The sequence below is a fragment of the Choloepus didactylus genome, chromosome 18 (assembly GCF_015220235.1).
Source record: "Choloepus didactylus isolate mChoDid1 chromosome 18, mChoDid1.pri, whole genome shotgun sequence".
NCBI lineage: Eukaryota > Metazoa > Chordata > Mammalia > Pilosa > Megalonychidae > Choloepus > Choloepus didactylus.
Genome location: NC_051324.1, coordinates 13785219 through 13798372, shown reverse-complemented (window position 1 = coordinate 13798372; position 13154 = coordinate 13785219). Strand labels below are relative to the sequence as shown.

The 13154-nt window shown below is 41.7% G+C and overlaps 1 pseudogene; it reads right to left on the bottom strand.

Moving 5' to 3' along the window:
* The window catches only part of LOC119513307, a 44781-nt pseudogene that overhangs the window by 18152 nt on the left and 13475 nt on the right, over positions 1-13154 (bottom strand).

The following is a 13154-nucleotide window of genomic DNA, read 5'->3' as shown; positions in this document are numbered from 1 at the left end:
GACAGAGGCATAGCTACCTGCACCTGCAGTTCAGGCCCTCCACGCAGCGTGGCCAAGTACCTGGGTGGGAGCTCCTCCGGGGCCTGGTCCCCAGGTCTGCGAGGCCGAGTCATCGCTGGACATGTCTTTCTGGATCCGGCTCTTTCAGCCTCGCCCGAGCCTCCCTAGACCGATTTGGGCCCGTCCATGCACAGCTGCTCAACTCCCCAAGCACAGATGAAGCCTAGAAGTGGGAGGTGGAGTGGCCTGTGTATTAGTAAGGGTTCTCTGGGGAAACAGAATCAATGAGAGGTGTCTCTGACTATCAAATTGTAAAAGTGACTTACGCAACTGTGGGTATGCACGAGTCCAAATTCTGTAGAGCAGTCAGCAAACTGTCAACTCCAAGAAAGATGTCCGTTAAACTCCTCAGGAAATGAACCAGCAACTTTGACGAACTCCTCAGGAAATGAACTGGGATCTTTGAAGAACGTGTTCTATGAACTCCTCAGGAAACGAACCGGCAACTTCGACAAACTCCTCAGGAAATGCTTCACTGGGCGGCTGAAGAAGTGAAGGTCCTCTATCTGTCTTGCTTGTAAGTCTTCAACTGATTACTTGGATTAAATCCAGCCAACTGCATTCTCTCATTGAGGAAGTCACACCCTTTGGTGAGTCATCAGTCACAGCTGCAGTCAACTGCCTGATGATTTAATAAACCAGCCTGTTGGTTTATTAACCAGCCTCAAATGTCCTCACAGCAATTGTTAGGCCAGTGTTTGCTTGACCAGACAGCTGGGTACTATCACCTGGCCAAGTTGACACATGAACCTAACCATCACAAGGTCTTTTCTGGTGTTCGTTAAATTTATTACTAAATACTGGATTCTTTTGGTTGCTATTGTAAGTGGAATTTTTAATTTCTTCCTCTTGCTGCACATTGCTTGTGAATAAGAACACTACAGATTTTTGCATGTTGATCTTGTACCTGCCACTTTGCTGCATTCATTGATTAGCTCCAATAGCTTTGCTGTAGATTTTTCTGGATTTTCTTCATATACAATCATGTCATCTGCAAACAGTGAAAGTTTTACTTCTTCCTCTCCAATTTGGATGCCTTTTATTTTTTTCTTTCCGGATTCCTCTAGCTAGAACTTCCAGCACAATGCTGAATATCAGTGGGGACAGTGGGCATCCCTGGCATTGACTCTGCAAATCAGTAGGTAGAGTTAACATCTTAATTATATTGAGTCTTCCAATCCATGAACACGGTATGTTCTTCCATTTTTTTAGGACTTGTACAATTTCTTTTAGCCATTTCTGATAATTTTCTTTGTATAGGTCTTTTGTGGCCTTCGTTAAATTTATTACTAAATACTGGATTCTTTTGGTTGCTATTGTAAGTGGAATTTTTAATTTCTTCCTCTTGTTGCACATTGCTTGTGAATAAGAACACTACAGATTTTTGCATCTTGATCTTGTAGCTTGCCACTTGGCTGTATTCATTGATTAGCTCCAATAGCTTTGCTGTAGATTTTTCTGGATTTTCTTCATATACAATCATGTCATCTGCAAACAGTGAAAGTTTTACTTCTTCCTCTCCAATTTGGATGCCTGTTATTTTTTTCTTTCTGGATTGCTCTAGCTAGAACTTCCAGCACAATGCTGAATATCAATGGTGACGGTGGGCATCCCTGGCATTGACTCTGCAAATCAGTAGGTAGAGTTGACATCTTAATTATATTGAGTCTTCCAATCCATGAACACGTTATGTTCTTCCATTTTTTTTAGCACTTGTTCAATTTCTTTTAGCCGTTTCTGATAATTTTCTTTGTATAGGTCTTTTGTGGCCTTCGTTAAATTTATTACTAAATACTGCATTCTTTTGGTTGCTATTGTGAGTGGAATTTTTAATTTCTTCCTCTTGCTGCACATTGCTTGTGAATAAGAACACTACAGATTTTTGCATCTTGATCTTGTACCTGCCACTTTGCTGCATTCATTGATTAGCTCCAATAGCTTTCCTGTAGATTTTTCTGGATTTTCTTCATATAGAATCATGTCATCTGCAAACAGTGAAAGTTTTACTTCTTCCTCTCCAATTTGGATGCCTTTTATTTCTTTTTCTTTCTGGATTGCTCTAGCTAGAACTTCCTTCACAATGCTGAATATCAATGGTGACGGTGGGCATCCCTGGCATTGACTCTACAGATCAGTAGGTAGAGTTGACATCTTAATTATATTCAGTCTTCCAATCCAAGAACAAGGTATGTTCTTCCATTTTTTTAGGACTTGTTCAATTTCTTTTAGCCGTTTCTGATAATTTTCTTTGTATAGGTCTTTTGTGGCCTTCGTTAATTTTATTACTAAATACTGGATTCCTTTGGTTGCTATTGTAAGTGGAATTTTTAATTTCTTCCTCTTGTTGCACATTGCTTGTGAATAAGAACACTACAGATTTTTGCATCTTGATCTTGTAGCCTGCCACTTTGCTGTAATTCATTCATTAGCTCCAATAGCTTTGCTGTAGATTTTTCTGGATTTTCTTTGTATAGAATCATGTCATCTGAAAACAGTGAAAGTTTTACTTCTTCCTCTCCAATTTGGAGGCCTTTTATTTCTTTTTCTTTCTGGATTGCTCTAGCTAGAACTTCCTTCAGAATGCTGAATATCAATAGTGACGGTGGGCATCCCTGGCATTGACTCTGCAAATCAGTAGGTAGAGTTGACATCTTAATTATATTGAGTCTTCCAATCCATGAACACGGTATGTTCTTCCATTTTTTTAGCACTTGTTCAATTTCTTTTAGCCGTTTCTGATAATTTTCTTTGTATAGGTCTTTTGTGGTGTTCGTCAAATTTATTACTAAATACTGCATTCTTTTGGTTGCTATTGTAAGTGGAATTTTTAATTTCTTCCTCTTGCTGCACATTGCTTGTGAATAAGAACACTACAGATTTTTGCCTGTTGATCTTGTACCTGCCACTTTGCTGCATTCATTGATTAGCTCCAATAGCTTTGCTGTAGATTTTTCTGGATTTTCTTCATATAGAATCATGTCATCTAAAAACAGTGAAAGTTTTACTTCTTCCTCTCCAATTTGGATGCCTTTTATTTCTTTTTCTTTCTGGATTGCTCTAGCTAGAACTTCCTTCAGAATGCTGAATATCAATGGTGACGGTGGGCATCCCTGGCATTGACTCTACAAATAAGTAGGTAGAGTTGACATCTTAATTATATTGAGTCTTCCAATCCATGAACACGGTATGTTCTTCCATTTTTTTAGGACTTGTTCAATTTCTTTTAGCCGTTTCTGATAATTTTCTTTGTATAGGTCTTTTGTGGCCTTCGTTAAATTTATTACTAAATACTGGATTCTTTTGGTTGCTATTGTAAGTGGAATTTTTAATTTCTTCCTCTTGTTGCACATTGCTTGTGAATAAGAACACTACAGATTTTTGCATCTTGATCTTGTAGCCTGCCACTTTGCTGTATTCATTGATTAGCTCCAATAGCTTTGCTGTAGATTTTTCTGGATTTTCTTCATATAGAATCATGTCATCTAAAAACAGTGAAAGTTTTACTTCTTTCTTTCCAATTTGGAATCCTTTTATTTCTTTTTCTTTCTGGATTGCTCTAGCTAGAACTTCCTTCACAATGCTGAATATCAATAGCGACGGTGGGCATCCCTGGCATTGACTCTACAAATCAGTAGGTAGAGTTGACATCTTAATTATATTGAGTCTTCCAATCCATGAACACGGTATGTTCTTCCATTTTTTTAGCACTTGTTCAATTTCTTTTAGCCGTTTCTGATAATTTTCTTTGTATAGGTCTTTTGTGGCGTTCGTCAAATTTATTACTAAATACTGGATTCTTTTGGTTGCTATTGTAAGTGGAATTTTTAATTTCTTCCTCTTGCTGCACATTGCTTGTGAATAAGAACACTACAGATTTTTGCCTGTTAATCTTGTACCTGCCACTTTGCTGCATTCATTGATTAGCTCCAATAGCTTTGCTGTAGATTTTTCTGGATTTTCTTCATATAGAATCATGTCATCTGCAAACAGTGAAAGTTTTACTTCTTCCTCTCCAATTTGGATGCCTTTTATTTTTTTCTTTCCGGATTGCTCTAGCTAGAACTTCCATCACAATGCTGAATATCAGTGGGGACAGTGGGCATCCCTGGCATTGACTCTGCAAATCAGTAGGTAGAGTTGACATCTTAATTATATTGAGTCTTCCAATCCATGAACACGGTATGTTCTTCCATTTTTTTTAGCAATTGTTCAATTTCTTTTAGCCGTTTCTGATAATTTTCTTTGTATAGGTCTTTTGTGGCGTTCGTCAAATTTATTACTAAATACTGGATTCTTTTGGTTGCTATTGTAAGTGGAATTTTTAATTTCTTCCTCTTGTTGCACATTGCTTGTGAATAAGAACACTACAGATTTTTGCATCTTGATCTTGTAGCCTGCCACTTTGCTGTATTCATTGATTAGCTCCAATAGCTTTGCTGTAGATTTTTCTGGATTTTCTTCATATAGAATCATGTCATCTGAAAACAGTGAAAGTTTTACTTCTTCCTCTCCAATTTGGATGCCTTTTATTTCTTTTTCTTTCTGGATTGCTCTAGCTAGAACTTCCAGCACAATGCTGAATATCAAGTGGGACAGGTGGGCATCCCTGGCATTGACTCTAGCAATCAGTAGGTAGAGTTGACATCTTAATTATATTGAGTCTTCCAATCCATGAACACGGTATGTTCTTCCATTTTTTTAGCACTTGTTCAATTTCTTTTAGCCGTTTCTGATAATTTTCTTTGTATAGGTCTTTTGTGGCCTTCGTCAAATTTATTACTAAATACTGGATTCTTTTGGTTGCTATTGTAAGTGGAATTTTTAATTTCTTCCTCTTGCTGCACATTGCTTGTGAATAAGAACACTACAGATTTTTGCCTGTTGATCTTGTACCTGCCACTTTGCTGCATTCATTGATTAGCTCCAATAGCTTTGCTGTAGATTTTTCTGGATTTTCTTCATATAGAATCATGTCATCTGCAAACAGTGAAAGTTTTACTTCTTCCTCTCCAATTTGGATGCCTTTTATTTTTTTCTTTCCGGACTCCTCTAGCTATAACTTCCATCACAATGCTGAATATCAGTGGGGACAGTGGGCATCCCTGGCATTGACTCTGCAAATCAGTAGGCAGAGTTGACATCTTAATTATATTGACTATTCCAATCCATGAACACGGTATGTTCTTCCATTTTTTTTAGCAATTGTTCAATTTCTTTTAGCCGTTTCTGATAATTTTCTTTCTATAAGTCTTTTGTGGCGTTCATCAAATTTATTACTAAATACTGGATTCTTTCGGTTGCTATTGTAAGTGGAATTTTTAATTTCTTCCTCTTGTTGCACATTGCTTGTGAATAAGAACACTACAGATTTTTGCATGTTGATCTTGTACCTGCCACTTTGCTGCATTCATTGATTAGCTCCAATAGCTTTGCTGTAGATTTTTCTGGATTTTCTTCATATACAATCATGTCATCTGAAAACAGTGAAAGTTTTACTTCTTCCTCTCCAATTTGGATGCCTTTTATTTCTTTTTCTTTCTGGATTGCTCTAGCTAGAACTTCCTTCACAATGCTGAATATCAATAGCGACGGTGGGCATCCCTGGCATTGACTCTACAAATCAGTAGGTAGAGTTGACATCTTAATTATATTGAGTCTTCCAATCCATGAACACGGTATGTTCTTCCATTTTTTTAGCAATTGTTCAATTTCTTTTAGCCGTTTCTGATAATTTTCTTTCTATAAGTCTTTTGTGGCGTTCATCAAATTTATTACTAAATACTGGATTCTTTCGGTTGCTATTGTAAGTGGAATTTTTAATTTCTTCCTCTTGTGGCACATTGCTTGTGAATAAGAACACTACAGACTTTTGCATGTTGATCTTGTACCTGCCACTTTGCTGCATTTATTGATTAGCTCCAATAGCTTTCCTGTAGATTATTCTGGATTTTCTTCATATACAATCATGTCATCTGCAAACAGTGAAAGTTTTACTTCTTCCTCTCAAATTTCGATGCCTTTTATTTTTTTCTTTCTGGAATGCTCTAACTAGAACTTCCAGCACAATGCTGAATATCAGTGGGGACAGTGGGCATCCCTGGCATTGACTCTGCAAATCAGTAGGCAGAGTTGACATCTTAATTATATTGAGTCTCCCAATCCATGAACACGGTATGTTCTTCCATTTTCTTAGGACTTGTTCAATTTCTTTTAGCCGTTTCTGATAATTTTCTTTGCATAGTTTTTTGTGGCCTTCCTTAAATTTATTACTAAATATTGGATTCTTTCAGTTGCTATTGTAAGTGGAACTTTTAATTTCTTCCTCTTGTTGCACATTGCTTGTGAATAAGAACACTACAGGTTTTTGCATCTTGATCTTGTAGCCTGCAACTTTGCTGTATTCATTGATTAGCTCCAATAGCTTTGCTGTAGATTTTTCTGGAGTTTCTACATATAGAATCATGTCATCTGCAAACAGTGAAAGTTTTACTTCTTCCTCTCCAATTTGGATGCCTTTTATTTCTTTTTCTTTCCGGATTGCTCTAGCTGGAACTTCCAGCACAATGCTGAATAACAATGGTGGCACTGGACATCCCCGTCTTGTTCCACATCTTAGAGGGAAAGCTTTCAGTCTCCCCCCATTGAGCGTGATGTTAGCTGTGGGTTTTTCATATATTGCCTTTCTCGTATTCAGAAAATCCCTTCTGTTCCTATCTTTGAAGTGTTTTCATCAAGGAAGCATGCTGAATTTTGTCAAATGCCTTTTCTGCATTGATAGAGATGATCATGTGGTCCTTTTGCTTTGATTTATTGATGTGGTGTACTACATTAATTCATTTTCTAATGTTGAACCAGCCTTCCATACCTGGAATAAAACCCACTCGGTCGTGGTGCATAATCCTTTTAATGTGCTGCTGGATTTGATTTGTGAGTATTTTGTTGAGGATTTTTGCAACTATATTCATCAAAGAGATTGTTCTATAATTTTCTTTTTCTGTAGTATCTTTGTCTGATTTTGGTATTAGGGTGATGTTGGCTTCATAGAATGAGTTGGATAATTTTCCCTCCTCTTCAATTTTTTTTGAAGGGTTTGAGCAGGATTGGTATTAGTTGCTTCTTGAATGCTTCGTAGAAGTCACATGTGAAGCCGTCTAGTCCTGGGCTTTTCTTTTTTGGGCGCTTTTTGATGACTGACTCAATCTCTTTGCTTGTGATTGGTTCGTTGAGGTCCTCTATTTCTTTATCTTGCTCCCCTCACCTTGGCCCACAGGTGAGTCCTGTGCACTCAGGGCCCCTGAAAGCCCTGGGCTGGGGACTAGCAGTCCCCCAATCCAAACCTACTTTCCCTCGGAGAGATCTCGGGGTGCAAGGCACACGCAGGAGCCGGGGGACAGAGGCATAGCTACCTGCACCTGCAGTTCAGGCCCTCCACGCAGTATGGCCAAGCACCTGGCTGGGAGCTCCTCTGGGGCCTGGTCCCCAGGTCTGCGAGGCCCTCAGTCTGGACACATCTTTCTGGAACCGACTCTTTCAGCCTCGCCCGAGCCTCCCTAGCCGAATTTCGCCCGTCCACGCACAGCTGCTCAACTCTCCGAGCACAGATGAAGCCTTGAAGTGGGAGGTGGAGTGGCCTGTGTATTAGTGAGGGTTCTCTAGGGAAACAGAATCAATGAGAGGTGTCTCTGACTATCAAATTGTAAAAGCAACTCATGCAACTGTGGGTATGCACGAGTCCAAATTCTGTAGAGCAGTCAGCAAACTGTCAACTCCAAGGAAGATGTCCAATGAACGCCTCAGGAAATGAACCGGCAACTTTGACAAACTCCTCGGGAAATGAACTGGGATCTTTGAAGAACGTGTTCGACGAACTCCTCAGGAAATGAACCTGCAACTTCGACGAACTCCTCAGGAAATGCTTCACTAGTATGACCCATTATCTTAGGCTGTCTAGGCAACTGACTGTCTTGATTAGTTTATTCTGGAGCTTGTTTTCACTCTTTTACCTAGGATTTTCTTGTTGGTTGGCTTTTTTCTCTAACCTTTGGTGTTTAGTTCATCTTATTCTAGACGTTTAGTTTAGATTCTGTTTAGTTGATCAGTTTTTCACCTCTTGTTCTTCTGTTTCTTGCCCTGCCTCTATGCAGCATTTTTGTGAGGTGATCTCCTCAGATATGGCCAGCCCCAGTCAGGGTTTCCTAATCCAGAGAGGGCCAGGTCTCGGGAGGAGGGTATGGGCTTTTCTTGAAAATGAGACCCTCCTGTGCGGCCTTTAGACTCCGTGCTTCTCCTATGCTGTCCAGCATGTGGCACTTGCCAGCCCGCAGTACGACCACCAGTGTAAGGATGTGGGAGCCTTGCAAGTCAGATCCCTTCCCCCATCCCATAGGTTTTCCAGATTGAAGCCTCTCCAAAATTGTCTTCTCACGTGCTATGTCTAGGCCTAGGGCTATGTCTGGGGCTAGGTCTAGGGCTGTGGCTAGGGCAATGTTAGGAGTAGATATAGATTAAGGATTGGGATAGGGCTAGGGTTAGGGTTAGGGAAAATGGACCTTTCCCCAGCCCAGCCTCATATGCCTCCTGGGAAAGGGAAAACCCACACCCCACTCCAGGGTGTCCAACCAGATCTCCGTCCCCAACCCACAGGCTGCCCAGACTGAAGCCTCTGGGAGTGCGTCTTCTCGTGTGTTGTCCCAGGTCTAGAGCTAGTGCTAGGACTAGGGCTGGGACTAGGGCTAGGGGTGGGGCTATGGCTGAGGCTAGGGCTAGGGTTGGGGTAGGTCTAGGGCCATGAGAGGGACATGGATACTCATCGGGTTAGGGATAGGAATAGATTCATGGATAAGGGTTAGGATTAGGGATAGGCCTACAACGAGAGATAGGGTTATGTATAGGGATGAGGTTTTCGCTAGGGTTAGGGTTAGGGTTAGAGTTAGGGTTAGGGATAGAGATAGGGTTACCAATAGTGTGCGGCTTAGGTTTAGGTTTAGGGTTATGGTTAGAGGTTAGGGTTAGGGTTAGGGTTAGGGTTAGTGCTAGGGTGCATTTTAGGTATATGATAGGTTACGGATAAGGTTAGGTTTAGGGTTATGGATAGGAATAAAGTTAGGATTAGGGTTTGGTTTAGGGTTAAGGTTAGGGATAGAGATACACATAATGGTACTGTTAGGGAAACAGTTTAGGTTAGTGCTAGGGTTAACCCCAACCCTAATCCTCATCTTATCCCCATCCATAAACCTAACTCAATCCCTATCCCTAATCCTAACCCTAACCCCAACACTAATCTTAACCCTAACCCTATCCATATCCCTACAATATCCCTAACCCTGATCCTAACCCTCACCCTAACCCTAAACCTATCCCTAACCCTCTCCTTTCCCTATCCCTAACCCTCACCCTATGCATATACCTATCATATCCCTAACCCTAACCCTATCCCTATCCATAAATGTTTCTCAATCCCTATCCCCATGCCTAAACCTAACTCGAACCCTAAACCTATCCATATCCGTATAATATTCCTAACCTAAACCCTAACCCTAACCGTAATCCCTATCTCTATCCCCATTCTTAACCATAACCCTAAACCGAAGCTTCACCCTATCTGTTAACATATCCCTATCCCTAACCCTAACCCCAACCATATCCCTATCCATAACCCTATCCCTGTCTCTAACTCTGACCCTTACCATAAACCTATACCTGACCTAACCACAACCCAATCCCTACCCTTAATCCGAAACCTCACCCTACAGCTCTCCCTGTCCATAACCCTATGTCTATCTATATCCCCATCCCTAATCTCTAACCCTAACCCTACCATATCCCTATCCTATCCCTAACCCTAACACTTACCCTAACCCTGTCCCTATCCATAAACCTATCTCAATCCCTATCCCTATCCCTAAACCTAACCCTATCCATATCCCTATCATACCCCTAACCCTAATCATAACCCTTAAACAACCCTAGCCCTATCCCTAACCCTAACCCTAATGCTATTGCACTTCATAAAACTATCTCTGTCCCTTTCCCTATCCCTAATCCTAAATCTAACCCTTACTCTAACCCTAAATCTATCCATATACCTATCATAACCCTTAAACTAATGCTATCCCTATCCCAAACCCTTCCCAGATCCATAACCTATCTCTATCCATAAGCCTATACCTAATCCTAGCACTAACACTAACCCTAACCCTAACCCTAAGCCTATCCCTACCCCGATCCCTATCCCTAACTCTTTCTATAAACCTATCCCTATCCCTAAACCTAATCCTATCTCTAAACCTAACCCTAATCCTAACCCTATTCAATTCCCTGTCTCTATCGCTAACCCTAACCCTAACCCTAAACCTAACCTTAACCCAATCCATAATCCTAAACCAAACCAGAAACCAAACCCAAACCCTATCAATATCCCTGTCATTTCCCTAATCCTAACCCTAACCCTAACAATAAACCTAAAACAAATCCTGACCCTAAACCTATCTCTAACCCTACCCCAAACCTGAACCCTAACGCTATCCTTATCCATGAATCTATTCCTATCCCTAACCCTAAACCTATGAGTATCCATGTCCCTCTCATGGCCCTAGACCTAACCCCAACCCTAGCCCCAGCCCTAGCCGTAGCCCCACCCCTAGCCCGAGTCCCAGCCCTAGTCCTAGCACTAGCTCTAGACCGAGGACGACACACGAGAAGACGCACTCTCAGAGGGTTCAGTCTGGGCAGCCTGTGGGTTGGGGGCGGAGATCTGGTTGGACACCCTGGCGTGGGGTGTGGGTGTTCCCTTTCCCAGGAGGCCTGTTATGGGCATATGGAGCTGGGCTGGGGAGAGCTCCATTTTCCCTAACCCTAAGCCTAAGCCTAACCCTAACCATATACCTCTCACATCCCTAAACCGTTTCTTATAATTTTTTTGTATAGGTCTTTTGTGGCCTTCGTTAAATTTACTACTAAATACGGGATTCTTTTGGTTGCTATTGTAAGTGGAATTTTTAATTTCTTCCTCTTGTTGCACATTGCTTGTGAATAAGAACACTACAGGTTTTTGCCTGTCGATCTTGTAGCCTGCCACTTTGCTGTATTCATTGATTAGCTCCAATAGCTTTGCTGTAGATTTTTCTGGAGTTTCTACATATAGAATCATGTCATCTGCAAACAGTGAAAGTTTTACTTCTTCGCCTCCAATTTGGATGCCTTTTATTTCTTTTTCTTTCCGGATTGCTCTAGCTGGAACTTCCAGCACAATGCTGAATAACAATGGTGACAAGTGGACATCCCCGTCTTGTTCCACATCTTAGAGGGAAAGCTTTCAGTCTCCCTCCATTGAGCGTGATGTTAGCTGTGGGTTTTTCATATATTGCCTTTATCGTATTGAGAAAATCCCTTCTGTTCCTATCTTTGAAGTGTTTTCATCAAGGAAGGATGCTGAATTTTGTCAAATGCCTTTTCTGCATTGATAGAGATGATCGTGTGGTCCTTTTGCTTTGATTTATTGATGTGGTGTACTACATTAATTCATTTTCTAATGTTGAACCAGCCTTGCATACCTGGAATAAAACCCACTTGGTCGTGGTGCATAATTCTTTTAATGTGCTGCTGGATTTGATTTGTGAGTATTTTGTTGAGGATTTTTGCAACTATATTCATCAAAGAGATTGTTCTATAATTTTCTTTTTCTGTAGTATCTTTGTCTGATTTTGGTATTAGGGTGATGTTGGCTTCATAGAATGAGTTGGATAATTTTCCCTCCTCTTCAATTTTTTTTGAAGGGTTTGAGCAGGATTGGTATTAGTTGCTTCTTGAATGCTTGGTAGAAGTCACATGTGAAGCCGTCTAGTCCTGGGCTTTTCTTTTTTGGGCGCTTTTTGATGACTGACTCAATCTCTTTGCTTGTGATTGGTTCGTTGAGGTCCTCTATTTCTTTATCTTGCTCCCCTCACCTTGGCCCACAGGTGAGTCCTGTGCACTCAGGGCCCCTGAAAGCCCTGGGCTGGGGACTAGCAGTCCCCCAATCCAAACCTACTTTCCCTCGGAGAGATCTCGGGGTGCAAGGCACACGCAGGAGCCGGGGGACAGAGGCATAGCTACCTGCACCTGCAGTTCAGGCCCTCCACGCAGTATGGCCAAGCACCTGGCTGGGAGCTCCTCTGGGGCCTGGTCCCCAGGTCTGCGAGGCCCTCAGTCTGGACGCATCTTTCTGGAACCGACTCTTTCAGCCTCGCCCGAGCCTCCCTAGCCCAATTTGGCCCGTCCACGCACAGCTGCTCAACTCTCCGAGCACAGATGAAGCCTTGAAGTGGGAGGTGGAGTGGCCTGTGTATTAGTGAGGGTTCTCTAGGGAAACAGAATCAATGAGAGGTGTCTCTGACTATCAAATTGTAAAAGCAACTCATGCAACTGTGGGTATGCACGAGTCCAAATTCTGTAGAGCAGTCAGCAAACTGTCAACTCCAAGGAAGATGTCCAATGAACGCCTCAGGAAATGAACCGGCAACTTTGACAAACTCCTCGGGAAATGAACTGGGATCTTTGAAGAACGTGTTCGACGAACTCCTCAGGAAATGAACCTGCAACTTCGACGAACTCCTCAGGAAATGCTTCACTAGTATGACCCATTATCTTAGGCTGTCTAGGCAACTGACTGTCTTGATTAGTTTATTCTGGAGCTTGTTTTCACTCTTTTACCTAGGATTTTCTTGTTGGTTGGCTTTTTTCTCTAACCTTTGGTGTTTAGTTCATCTTATTCTAGACGTTTAGTTTAGATTCTGTTTAGTTGATCAGTTTTTCACCTCTTGTTCTTCTGTTTCTTGCCCTGCCTCTATGCAGCATTTTTGTGAGGTGATCTCCTCAGATATGGCCAGCCCCAGTCAGGGTTTCCTAATCCAGAGAGGGCCAGGTCTCGGGAGGAGGGTATGGGCTTTTCTTGAAAATGAGACCCTCCTGTGCGGCCTTTAGACTCCGTGCTTCTCCTATGCTGTCCAGCATGTGGCACTTGCCAGCCCGCAGTACGACCACCAGTGTAAGGATGCGGGAGCCTTGCAAGTCAGATCCCTTCCCCCATCCCATAGGTTTTCCAGATTGAAGCCTCT